Source organism: Cuculus canorus, chromosome 13, assembly GCF_017976375.1.
Source record: "Cuculus canorus isolate bCucCan1 chromosome 13, bCucCan1.pri, whole genome shotgun sequence".
NCBI classification, from domain to species: domain Eukaryota; kingdom Metazoa; phylum Chordata; class Aves; order Cuculiformes; family Cuculidae; genus Cuculus; species Cuculus canorus.
Window position 1 is genome coordinate 20,160,735 of NC_071413.1, and position 12,922 is coordinate 20,173,656.

The 12,922-nt window shown below is 39.2% G+C and overlaps 1 protein-coding gene across 1 annotated transcript in view; it reads left to right on the forward strand.

Moving 5' to 3' along the window:
• BEAN1 (brain expressed associated with NEDD4 1) overlaps nucleotides 1-12,922 on the forward strand; it is a 53,369-nt gene that overhangs the window by 18,216 nt on the left and 22,231 nt on the right. The window lies entirely within an intron of this gene.

The following is a 12,922-nucleotide window of genomic DNA, read 5'->3' on the forward strand; positions in this document are numbered from 1 at the left end:
GCCATAATGCCCTGACAGGTATTATTTTGATAAAGGGGCACCTGCAGCACATGCGTTACAGGGGGTTCTGCTCTTGGTCTGCCCCCTCTTATGGTTGTTTCATCCAAGTCAGGGCAGGAGGGGAGATGAGTGAGAAATCTACCTGCTCTGCAGTAATGAAGGATAGGCAAACTGATGTTCACCAACTGGAAATAAAACATGCCTTAAAATCAGCGTCTCTCCTACCACTTCATGGAAACATTAAAACCTTGCTTGAGTGTGCTAAGCTGAAGTAGGAAAAGCCTAATTTTATCAGCAGAAATAGCTAACAAGAGTGAGAAGAGTTCTTTATTAAAGGATGAAAAGTGAGCTAAGATTAAGGATGACATTAGGCAAACTGATTTCATACTTATCTTGATTTGGGATCATAGCATAGCAGCTATTTGTGATAATGTATATATACACAAATTTGTAGGAGGCATATGCAGGTTTTATGGTTTGATGTATTCATATTGAATTATCTTGAGTAAGAATCCCAAGGACAGTGTTTATATATAGAGTGACGCTAGGGAAATATTCCATTAATTCAAAGACACCTATCACAAACATCACCACAGAAGGAGGTTCTCTACAAAGGTTCTGTACACCCTGATGGGCCTGTGGCTGCAACCCACTCCTCTCTCCCCAAGTCACACACTGCACCCAGGATGGCTTTTAGTGATAAGGCAACTAATCCCTTTCAGCCAGTCTTTGGCCTAACTACACAGGATACGGAATGAACTTGCTGCATCTTTCTCCTGTCTACCCTACACAAGCCATTCTGTGCCAGGAGCAGAAGGAAGAAGTGTTACTGTTCTCACTGGCTCTTCAGTTTTAACTGCTAGGACAAATACATTAAATGTATTTTTATTTGGACAAAGCTTAACGGAACAACTGATGCAAGTGGTCTTGGAAAATAAAGATTCCATTCTCACAGAATATGGTTTCCTTACTATCTCCTCCTTCCATTCAGGAAGGTACTGTCACCCTAAAGAAGCCACATCTAAAGCAAATGTGACAGAGATCAACTACATGTTATTCCGAGGTTCAAGCACTCTTCTCCTTCATTTATTATTGTAATTCAATAGCAATAATGAAGATTAAGTGCACTGTCTTTACAGGAACATACTCATCAGAATAAAAAATTGTTACTTCAAGATGAGGCAAAACCTTGAAGTTAGATTATTCTGTTTAAAATTGCTATTAGAATAAAAAAAAATTACTAAGATCAAAAACAATCTGCCAAAATTCTAGTGGAGAAAAATAAAAACTTCACTGAAAAAATACAACCATAACAAAAAAAGTAATTCAATAAACTTGCAAATAATTAGTTATTTTCCTAACTTACAAATGATAACACAGTTGAATCTGATCTCCCACCATGATCACTATGCACGTACATTAAACCTGCATGTGTAAAACACGTATGAATGTAGTTTTAAAAAAAGTATTCCCCCAGCGCCTCTTACTGAAATCCGGCTCATTAGAAATCTTACCTCAAAGCATCTGCTTCTTTGTATTTCATGTTTGGGGATAACTGAGAGATGAGCAGATAACTGGACCAGTGTGCTGGATAATGTAACCAGTCACTGTATTGATTCCTTCTGTAACAATTCAGGAACCAGTGCTGATGAAGACTTGATCGGGTGGAGCAGGAGCAGTGCAAACAAAATTACAGGGTACTTGTGCTTTATCAGTTTCATCACCTTATAGACAGCGAGAGAGTGAAAGAAGAAATCTTGTGCAAATTCATGAGAGGAAATAGGACCATAATTCATACAAGTCAGTAATAATCTTGACAAATACTGTAAATTAACTCATTATACATTTCTTATTACTTTCCATCTCGGTCATAGTAATTTTCTAAGGCTGGTATGTATAACTTCCTGCAGTTTTTAGGTACTGAAACACTGGTAAAGGGCAACACAAGGAATAAACGTACGCATTCTCAGGCTATCTTCACAGACAGGGTTTGTCTCCAAGCAGATAAACAGCAGCAGTGACTTTCCTTGCCAAACCAAAAAGCCCACTGAACAGCCTTAGCACTTCTTGAATCAAGGAGGTTGCTCACACCTTCCCAAGCATTCAGTCCTTTCAAGCTCAGGTATGTTGTCAGCAATGAGGCCATCTGTTTTTATCACCAACCCTGTCTTCCTTGGTCCGACCCTAAAAATCTTGTATTTTAGGAAACTGTGCAGCAGCTGCTAGTTAGAAAAATCTGTGATCTCATCCCCAGAAGGACTTCACAAGACAGTATTAACAAGTGAGACAGTAAATATGAATATATCAATTATTTTAATATTCCAAACAGCCTGATATTCCTTGTATCGTATGCTGTCAGCACTAGGGAGATGAGAGATAGGATCCAAAGAGAAAGCCCCTGCGCTATGTAATATTCGGTACAGCCTTTAGAACACATTGTAGTAGGATAACATTCACAGGCTGAACGTTATAAAGCTGTAGGTGTAGCTCCATAAAACACAGCGGTTATCCTTGTTAACATTTATAGCACATTTCTCCAATTAATACCAATGCTATCTAGAAGGCAGCAGGGATTCAATGTTTTATTCTTGCATAGAGTTCATACCTTCCTTGGTAAGAACTACAATCTGTCCTCTTATCTCGAGTAGCTAAATAAAACTACACCAAAAAAAACAAACCGCAAACTAACAAAAATAATCCAACCCACAACCAAAAAACCCACACAAGCCACCAAACCAAAACAACCACACCTAACTTGAAACCACCTGTCCTTACCAATTTACAGCGGAAGGCAGGGCCTCTCCCTTCTCCAAGTCATGAACAACCTATCGCTGTAAAACACTTTCAAGACACCCCCACCACCCTTGATTCAGACTCCTCAAAAGAATGAGGAGTTAAAGAAACTATTGATACACACAGAGATTTCAGACCTTTTCCGTTTATTGTTTTTCCTCAAGCTTCAAAAAAGTAGGCACTATGGTTTAAAAGCAATAAAATTAAAACAATCAAAAAAGTATCCACTTCCCGTTGCCATTCGATCTGAGCATTTTGCCAATACAGTTATATTCAGGATATGCTGTTAAGCCCGTGGTTTTATAAGCTCTGAGAAATAGCTGTTCACCTGCTACTCCAGGGTAACATAATATTTCAAAATTGCTTGGAGGCAGTAGGGTAATTTGGAGTTTACATCTTGTCTCTATAGCAGATCAAAACGTGGCGTTAGCTTTTTAGTAATTAATATGGGCCTTATCTCAGCTTTTTACATACGCACTTTCTAGTTACGATAACCACCAGGAGCCATGTGTACATGAAAGCACAAGAGCTTTAAAGAGAAAACAGCCAACTTTTCTAAGCTTATCTTTATTCAATTTCAGAAAATTAATCAGGCATTGCATTGCTCTTGCTTTGAGTGACTGAAGATCAAGGCTTCCACATCATCTTAGCATTCCTTCGCTCACTTGTTCAGCCAATATTCATGCAGATGGGTGATCTCTAGTGGAGGCCTCAGCCTTCAGCTGTGTCTCACCAGATGTCAGACTGGTGACCTGTGGAGATCTTTGGGGCGAAACACAAATTTCAGGCCTATGGTTCAATAGTTGTTATTGTCACTTGGTCCCTCCAAGAGCCACAGCACCATTTCATAAGAAAGGGCCAAGTTTTTGCTGCTGCTCTGGAAAGCATTTTACCCAGGTCTCTAGCTGCATGGTCATTGTGAAGATGGTGCCCAGCACTGTTGACGCAGATGCAATTGTATTTTGCTAGGATTTGATATTTCTCTCATAACCCCTGAGCACCATTTTGCCCCTTTCATTACTTTCAGTGCTACAGCACTTTCATGAATAAGCCTTTTTCAGAACAGCATTTGCTTTTCTGCAGCTCACATGCTGTATTTCTATTGTGCCATACAAAATAGGAGCTATTTTCATGCTGTCACTTCCTTCACAAAAAAATTCATTGTCTGCTAGTGCAAAGAATATAAAGTTTCAACTTGCTTTTCATCTTTGTCTTTTAATCTGATAGCTCGTGCATAAGAAACTGAAGATGTTCATATATTTACACCAAAACTGAGGTAGCAGTGTATCCAGCTATCTCATGCAAGTATCAGTCCACAGAATTTACATACAATTTACATACCTAAGTTTAGCAGTCATTGAGGTGGTGATAAATTTGTCTGATATGAACTCTTCACATCACACTCATATAAAGCTGTTCTGAGTTCTCCTGTGTTGCAAGACTATGATGTAACAGATAGCTTTTTGGCAGGGAAGATGTTTGGTTAATTTGAATAGAAGCACCTTAATTGGCCACACCGTGTGAATCCTCGTTATAAGCCTAATGATGTAACTGACCTAACAGCACACAGTTAAAATGAATAATCAAGGCAGATAAGGGGAAACTGAAGAAACAGGTCAAAATCTTTTTGTGAGTCTTTTTTAACTTCTTAATCATCAACTGTAAAAACCCTTGCTGTCAGCAAGTATGCAGATGAAAATCCCTTTGCAGACATGTGTGATCACGGTAACCCAGGAAATAAACTTCCCTTTCTATTACAAAGAATATCTTTCTTCATATATTAGCCCATGCCCTTGAAAGGGGACAGAAGAGGATTTTACACCAGCCTAGATACTAGTTTCTCCACCAAGAATCTCATGGCTTTTTTTCATAAAGGATTTTTTTTCCTCCAGTAGGTGAATGGGAACAATTTAACAGAGACATTTCCAATAGGACTACCAATAGAAATCAAAGTGGTAGGATGGTTTAGGCACCTTAGGAGTTAACAGAATGGCTCAGGAAACAAGGGTCAATTTGTGCTGCAGTGGAGGGTTAATCCTCCAAGAAAGATCGTTCTGCCTCATCCAAAACAGCAAATTGTGTCCAGAGATGAAATCACAGTTATCTGATAAACTGCAGAATAACAGTTAGTGACCTTTACCATTAGACTGAACATACACAGCACATCTCTCTGCTGTGAGCACCGCTACCCAGAGAAAGTGAAAGCTGGATAGTATTTCTCTCTTCCTGTTGTTCCAGGCTGTATCCCTAAAAGAGCTTTCATTTAGGTAGTTTCTATAGAACTATGCCTGAAGGCACACTTATTTTTTGGGACTGAACCACTTCCTGGTCCCTTTTGTTCGGAAGGCCACAAAACTCAGCCTTACCAACAGTCAGTGTTCCAGGGTAAGGCATTGTCGGGGGGCTCTGGGCATTGCACAGGTTCGATCCCACAGACAACACTGCTCATTACAAAGAGGGTTATATAAGACCTTTGTAATTCAAAAAGTAATCAACTTCCCCATAATGTATAATTATTTAAATGGAGTTTCATTTAACAAACAGTGTGCTTGCAGGAAAAGGCAAAGTTCTTGTTCTAGTCTTACTCTGCATTTGTTAATTCTTCTCACTTCAGTCTCGTTCAGTAGCAGTGCAGAACAATGCAAGCTGCCAATTTCTGCTTCCTTTAGAATTATACTCTTTTTTTTTAAGTCCTCTTTGAAAATAATAACTAGGTTGGGTTTAGGAAGAGGGAGGAATATCAACAGCCTAGGCTTCTCATTACCTGGACAGAAAACGGTGTAGCATCCTCAGATGTTTCTCAGGGCATCTGCAAGTGTCTGTCCTCAGCTAGGGCTTCTCTTGGGGAACAACTGAGGCCCTCTTCCAGCTTCCCTGTAGATAGGAAGGTGTAGCTACCTCATCTCTAGCAGCTATGGATGTTTACCCTATGCTGAAACTAACCTTGAGGTCATTTTATACTTATATTTTATAGTTAAAGTACAAACACATACAGGCCACAGTTTATCTAGAAAGGTGAATAAATACACTTTCCGAAGGGCCACACGTGTCTTGGGGTGGGCATTGTTGTTTGGTTTAAAAATCCTTCCTCTGCCATCTCAAATGGAAGAGCACTCAATGTCCTATTGTTTATAAGAAGGAACCATGTGGAACCTATACAATAAGGTATACCTACGAGGCAGCAGCCTGCTATGCTACTCCAGGAGAAACACTGCTGCCTGTCAGGAAGGGAGGAGTTGCTTTTTCCAGCCCTTTAGAGATGCGAGTCTCCCCTCCCCTTTAAACCTGACTCAGCTCTGCCAGCTACAGATAGAGACACGTGACGCGCTTTGCCAGCCCGTGGGCACTGCACAGCAGGTATGTGGAATGGTGTTTGGCTGCACAGTGAGTACTGTACTCCAGTTTACCAGTCCTCTAACCAAATCACGTGAGCAGGTTAATGATTGCTGAAAGATGCTGGTTAATAGAACCAATCGAATATTTCAAAGCAAAAAGGAAAATACAAAACTGCATAAGTTTAAAAGTCTCATAAGCTTGAGCCAATTTAATATTAATCAGCAGTGGATAGCTAATTTACAGCTTTATAAATGCATATAGCAGGCAGCAGAACACAAGTCAGCTGTTTACCAGTTGTTACTGTTAGAGCTAGCAAGAATTTCATCCCTGCCTTCTCGTTTTCTCTGTGTAGGTGGAAAGTAGAGTTTGTAAAGAATGGAACTTTCCACAGAAAAGGTTTGATTTTTGTTTTTTTCCCCCAGTATAGATTAGGTTTCCTGCCTGGTCTATATCTTCCATGAGCTGTCACCTGCCTTACAGGTACCTCTTTAGGTCACATTAGATCTGGTTCAGACAGGGCTTAACCTCCTGAAAAGACGACATGAGACATCTGGATCATACCTCAAGCAGACAGACTGCTGAGGTAAAATACAGAATTATTTGCCAATTACAATTTTTCAAACCTTTTCCTTTCAGAAGAAAAATTATTACATTGCTACATTTTTGCCCCAGATTCTATATGAGAAGCCAAAACACCAGTTTCTCACATTAAAAACCATCATTGGTTTTGCCCCAGTCAAGTCACTACCAACCCAAGTTGGATCTGAGCTTATGAAGCTAACTTTACTTTAATGGGTTAAATAGGATTCTCATCATACTTATTTCAAGCCCTAATACAGAGTTTCTGAACAAAGTAATAGGTTTGGGTCTTGCTTATAAAATTGTATTAGTGCAAAGTTGTTTGTATATGAGAAAATACGGGAAGGAATATATTGTCCATCACAAAGTGAGCTTTTATACTTCCAGAGTGATTTGTTTCACTGCAGTGGTATTTATCATGTTGATAAAATAGACCATGGATCAGAAAATTGGAAGATTTTTCCTGTTAATTTGAAACAGCACCTATACATGCTGCTGTGACATCAACATAATACCCTAAAGCCAAAGCATCTGAAAAGATTTATTTTCTGAGCCCTTATGCAGCCACATTCTCTTTGCTTCTGACATTCTCAATTTGCAGGCTGCTGGTGATCCAATCTTATTCATTTTGGCTCTATAATAAGGATGTCAATGCAAGAAGAGAAAAGTCATTATCTGATAGCCAGCAGACATGATAAAACGGCAGAGTCAGATATCTCAGAGGAAAGGCCACCCTTTCTGCCTTGGACAAGCTTCTCAAGGTCATGGGTAGCTTTTGTACCTGTAAGTATGCTCTAAATTCATTTTAAGCTGAGAGCATCAAGATAAAACTGAAATGTCCTTTTCCACATAGTCTCATGTTCTGAGTAAGGGCTTGATTTTTTTTACTATTAATCAGTGAAAAGGTTTAATTAGAACATATACATGCTGTGAGAAAGATCAAAGAGTGAGCTGCAGAGAAGCTTAGTCTAAATGTATGTGTCCTGCCTGGCTAATGGCATTCATATGGATTTGGATTATGCCAATTATCTCCCACAGTAATCAGGCAAGACTAGTTATTTGTATAGGAATTGATTTTTTCCTCAAACTTAAGAATAATAATGAATATCACTTGGGTTTGGGAACTGTTTAAGTGTTACAGTTGCAGCAACTGACAGCAAAAAATATATTTATTCATAGATTTGCCAAATAACTAACAAGTAGCACTCCAGAAGATAAACTACAATCAAGCACAAGTTAGTGGGCACAGTAACTGGATGAAATAGCTTGAGCTGCAATATACACGAGCCAAACTATATCAACCAAGCTTTAATCTATTAATATGTACATCATACGATGCCCTTTACAAGCCCCATTAAGGTAAAAGTTTGAAGCAATCCCTATATGTTTATTATTGAATATCAGTTGTAACTTAGGAGGCAGTTTAATTTTATGTGTGCAAATCGGAAAAGCACACAGAACAGCAGGACAAGATGTGACAGGCCCCCAGGCTGTAGAGGCAAGCAGTGAGTTAAATATGCTCCTGAACTGAAAATTTCCCCATCCTATTTCAATGGCTTTTGTAAAACTGATTTACAGTGAGAACGCATCCCAGCGTATTCTAGTCTTCCACTTGTTTGCTCAGCTTTGCTATAAGACAAGATAAATGCGAAAGGACCAATAACCTTGCGTGTTCTTAGCATCATCATCAGTTCCTCCTAATCACTATTGAAACATTTAACATACTAAGGGAGCAGTTCTTATCTGCTTCTGGCTTCTTTCTAGCATACAAGAAGACTCTGATAGACAAGGTTCCGATAGTGTAACTGGTGAGCTGAGTGGTTTTATTCTTTTGGTGTTAAAAACACACATATGTGAGTTCACATTGTAGCACAACAGTCTGCACTGCTGCACAGCTGCTTGAGAAGGCGAGAACCCAAATGTTCAATGCATTCAAATATTAAGGCAGTGTCACCTAGTTCATTACATGTGACACAAGCCATTGCCATAGCCAGACCTACAAAACCCTTTCTCTTCAGTAACAAATTTTCCTTCTTCCATACTTTACCAATCTAGTATTTACTCAGGTCTGCAGTCTTTCTGGGTCACTAGTTATTCCTTCCTTAATAAGTTGCCATCACAGCTGCTGTAGACGTGACGCAATGCAGGGAATCAGAAGAAAGCATAGATCCAACAAAAGTGTTTCATAGCACATGTGATGGTTTCAATAGCATGTCTGACAGTGCTCGGTTCTTCTCATACACTTTCCCCTTTATGGAATTACTGAAATTACTAATACTTTCACTACACCTAGGTTTTGGAAAAGTTAAAAAAAATAAAATCAAAACTTGTTAAATCACCATTGCATTTAAAACTGGCAGGTGGTTTGCATAGAGTTGAACAAAGTATAAGTGTACATAAAACACAGGCCAGATTTAGATCTCCAGCCACTCCTGATGCAAACCTGGGATAACCAAGTCCATAAGCAGATGAGATCTAGCATAAATGAGAGGTTCCAGCCTTCCTCAGGATTCAGATGGAAGAGCTTAGAATCCAATAGTGACCTTTTTTTTCTTTTCTGACTTAGCTCTTATGGGACCTTTGCTTTCAATGACTTGAATAACATTGCTCTCTCCCTCGCTACAGTTCCACTCTGTACAGAGCCAGTGCCCACAATCTGAAATCTTTTTCAGCTTGATTTTGTAATGCACCTCCCTTCCTCATTTTGTGAGCTCCTGCCTGGGAGCTACAGAAATAAGCAGTGTAACAGTAGCCCGACAGCAGCTGCAGCCAGAGGCTTGTTTCACAGTACAGCAGCAAGGGCAGAATCCAATTGGTCACTCTTGGCCAAACCAAATCATCTTTGAACAGGAACCATTCATAAAGGCAGAATCAACAAAATCTTCATCAGTTCCACTAATTTAGCTTATTTGTGTGCCTCACTGGGACCTCTCACCTCCTTCTTGACATCTGTCAATCTCTTCCCTTTGATAAAGAGACTGCATATTCCAACACAGTCACAACCATGAATTAAAAAACAAGGATATCAGAAACATGCTTCAAATGAATTTGGTGTTTGAGACGCTTTGTAATGATTATTTAAAAATCAAAGCATATTATACACTATTGTACGTTGAGCTTTCTCCTGCTCATTTCCAGTCCTGCACGCTTTGTTAATATTTCTTATTTAAAGGCAACAGGAGGTGCTAGGCGCCCAAATAATTTGTACTAACCCAGGACGTACATGCAGTACAACATGGTTCTGTCAGTGTGCTTCAGCTCTAGAGCAGCAAGGAAACACTAAGCCTGTTCTGTCCTCAGGCAAGGCTTAACTAAGGCTAGCAGGGATGTAGAGGTCTATGATTCTGCACACAAAATCCTTCCATTGCAATGCATCAGCACTTCATGAGCTGTTCATGCACATTTCAGTCGGGAAACAAAACCACTCTGTGTCTTATCCTCTCCACCAGTGATAACATGAATTTGCATCTTTATTAAGACAGAGAGCTTTTAAACCAGGGGAAGAGATTTGTTTATCTTAGTAAGATCCAGCTTTAAATCATAATGGATTTTTAAGGGAAACAAAACTTTATCAATTACAGACACCATTGCAGCTTCACTAGACTTGATGTGCCTACAGAGAAAGAATAAAAACAACCAGACAAAACAACTATTTCAGTATGGAGAGAAATTATTTTCATTTATATGCATTGCTTCCCTTCCATCTCATCTGGGATACAAGCAGGTAAAAACCAGGGAAAAAAGAGAGAAGCCACTCCTAATAAAGGGCTGTACATGGACAAACCAAACTCCCATGAAACATCTGCGTACCATGACATTTCACTCTGACAGGATCTGACCCAGATGAAACTTCAACATTACTTCATGCTGAGTTAGAAATGAGTAGGAAGTGTCCCTTCAAAGGCAGGTTAATGAGAAGGAGAAATAGCACAATAAACACAAAAAACTCCTCATCGAGTTACCTGGAGTTCCTTTACAGGTTGGTCTGTTGAGATGCAGGAGCATCTCAAAAATGGGTAAAATAATATAATGTGGTATTTTCAGGGATTTTGCAGATGGGTAATAGATCATCTACTGAATGAAAAGTGTGAGCAATTTTCCACGAGTACTGTAATTCTGCACTAAGTGTTCGCCAAGCCATATGTGCCCCTTCCACTGCATTCCCAGCTGCCGCAGCCAGCATGTGCCATTTGTGTCATGTCCGGTTAGTTACACAACACCCATCAATGAATAAAAGAAATGGTTTGTACATCCAGTATAATTCATATTTCGAAAATTATATATAAAGGATTCATGCATGTTTACCACTAAACAATACACAACAACAAAACAATTTGGTCTACTCCTTTGTTCTGTAGACAATCCTGTTCAGGGGATCATTTTAAAATTGTCCAAGTTTCAGAAGATCCAGAATCACTCTCTGTGGCCTCTTTTTCTTCCCCCTAAGCTTGGCAGGAAGTTTTATCACTGACTCATTTCAGTGCTACCTGACTCTGAACTGAAGACCACAAACCTGACGCATGGAACAACCTCAGGCCCCAGACTCATGTTCCCATCATGAAGGCAACAAAGTTGACTCTTCCCATTTATCTTTACAAGTCAGCCAAAATGACCAATAACTTAGCCATACATACTTTCAGTTCCAGTGTCAATTCTGTGCAGCTGTGGTTTAAAAACTGGCACTGTCAGTTGTGATTTTTGCATCTTCCAAAGACAGAATTTGCAAAATCCAAATAAACACAGCTATGGAAAGCCAGCAGGAATACACACTTGTTGGACACATTGCCAAGAGAGACAGTTAAAAAAAAGCGTAAATGAAAACCACAATTAGAATTTCATACACTTTGAGAAATCTTAGTTCTAGTGCAATGATCATAAGATCAGCAGAATCTACCCCTTAAACATACATCCCACACCCAAAACATCTTTGCACTGAGCATTAAGTAAAACGGTTTTCCATACATTCTGGATATAACGCTGCTGTTTTATTTTCAGAAAATTCATGAAATTAATTTGGCATGAAATGCTTCATAAAATCTCAGGACGTTTCTTGGCTTTCTATCTTAATTGCTTATAAAGATCCTCAGCCAACAGTCAAGTGCTTCTAAAAAAATTAACAAAAACCCCATGATGTGCTAATTCCCCAGGGTTTTTTATGTTTCTAGTTAGTTCTTCCAATGCTGAGCGTTAGCCAACGACTGGCTTGAAGCCATCCTCTTCTTTTTACACTTACTGTGACTCCCAGACACTAAGTGGTGTATCCCAAAGGATAAGAAATGCTGAACACTGTCTGCTAACATCTATCCACGTAAAAAGCGCTTGCACTTCCAAAAGCACATATTCACTTCATGGAACATTAAAAGGAGCAAAATTTTGCTAGCCTTTTTTACTGCAGGAAACAAATTATTTATCTGTCTAGCTGGCATATAGCCAGATATAAAAATATATCCATGCCATATTTAAAGCTAGTCGTGGTCTATGTGCAACTCCAATAATTTCTTGCACCAATAAAATTCAGGTTTACTCGGTTCATAGCCTGATCCTAAGCACCTAATATGGGATATTATATCTTTTTAATTTGGGGGCAGAGGCGTAGTTTCTTTGTTTTTCAGAAAGCTATGGATTAAGGATAGGAAAATGAGTGCTCACTGCAACTTCTTTTCAAGGCCTAGGCCCAAATTTGGTTAGCTTTACTGCATACCCAAACTTTTGTCTACAAATAAACATACCAAGACTTTTTATTAAGCAAGGATTCTGTCTGCTGAAATCCTGAACCCTTTACCCATTATTTCTAACACCTCCCCTCCGTTAGCACTACAATCCCCTAAAATATATCTATGGACAGTTAATTCACATATAATCACACGTCACCAGTTGATTCTTTAGAGGAAACCAATCATTTAACTTTTTCTGCTCTCTCTTTGGCTTGTCTCAAAAGGATATTTGGCTTGGGAATAAATTACTGGAGTTATTCTGACCTTTCATAGTTTGGCATATTGTTGCATTTTCCTTTTCTCTCTTGTGAGCAGATTTATTATTGAACAATTAATAAATGTAGAGAGTTTGTGGCATTTCTTTTTAGCACAGAGGAAAGCAGTTACAGTTTTTGCCACTGAAAAATCAAAATGAGGTGGAAGTGAAAGGAGAAATATTCTTGTGTGGGACTGCTTGCCTGGAACAAAGGCGCCCAAGCCAGGCACAGCTCAGTCTGCAT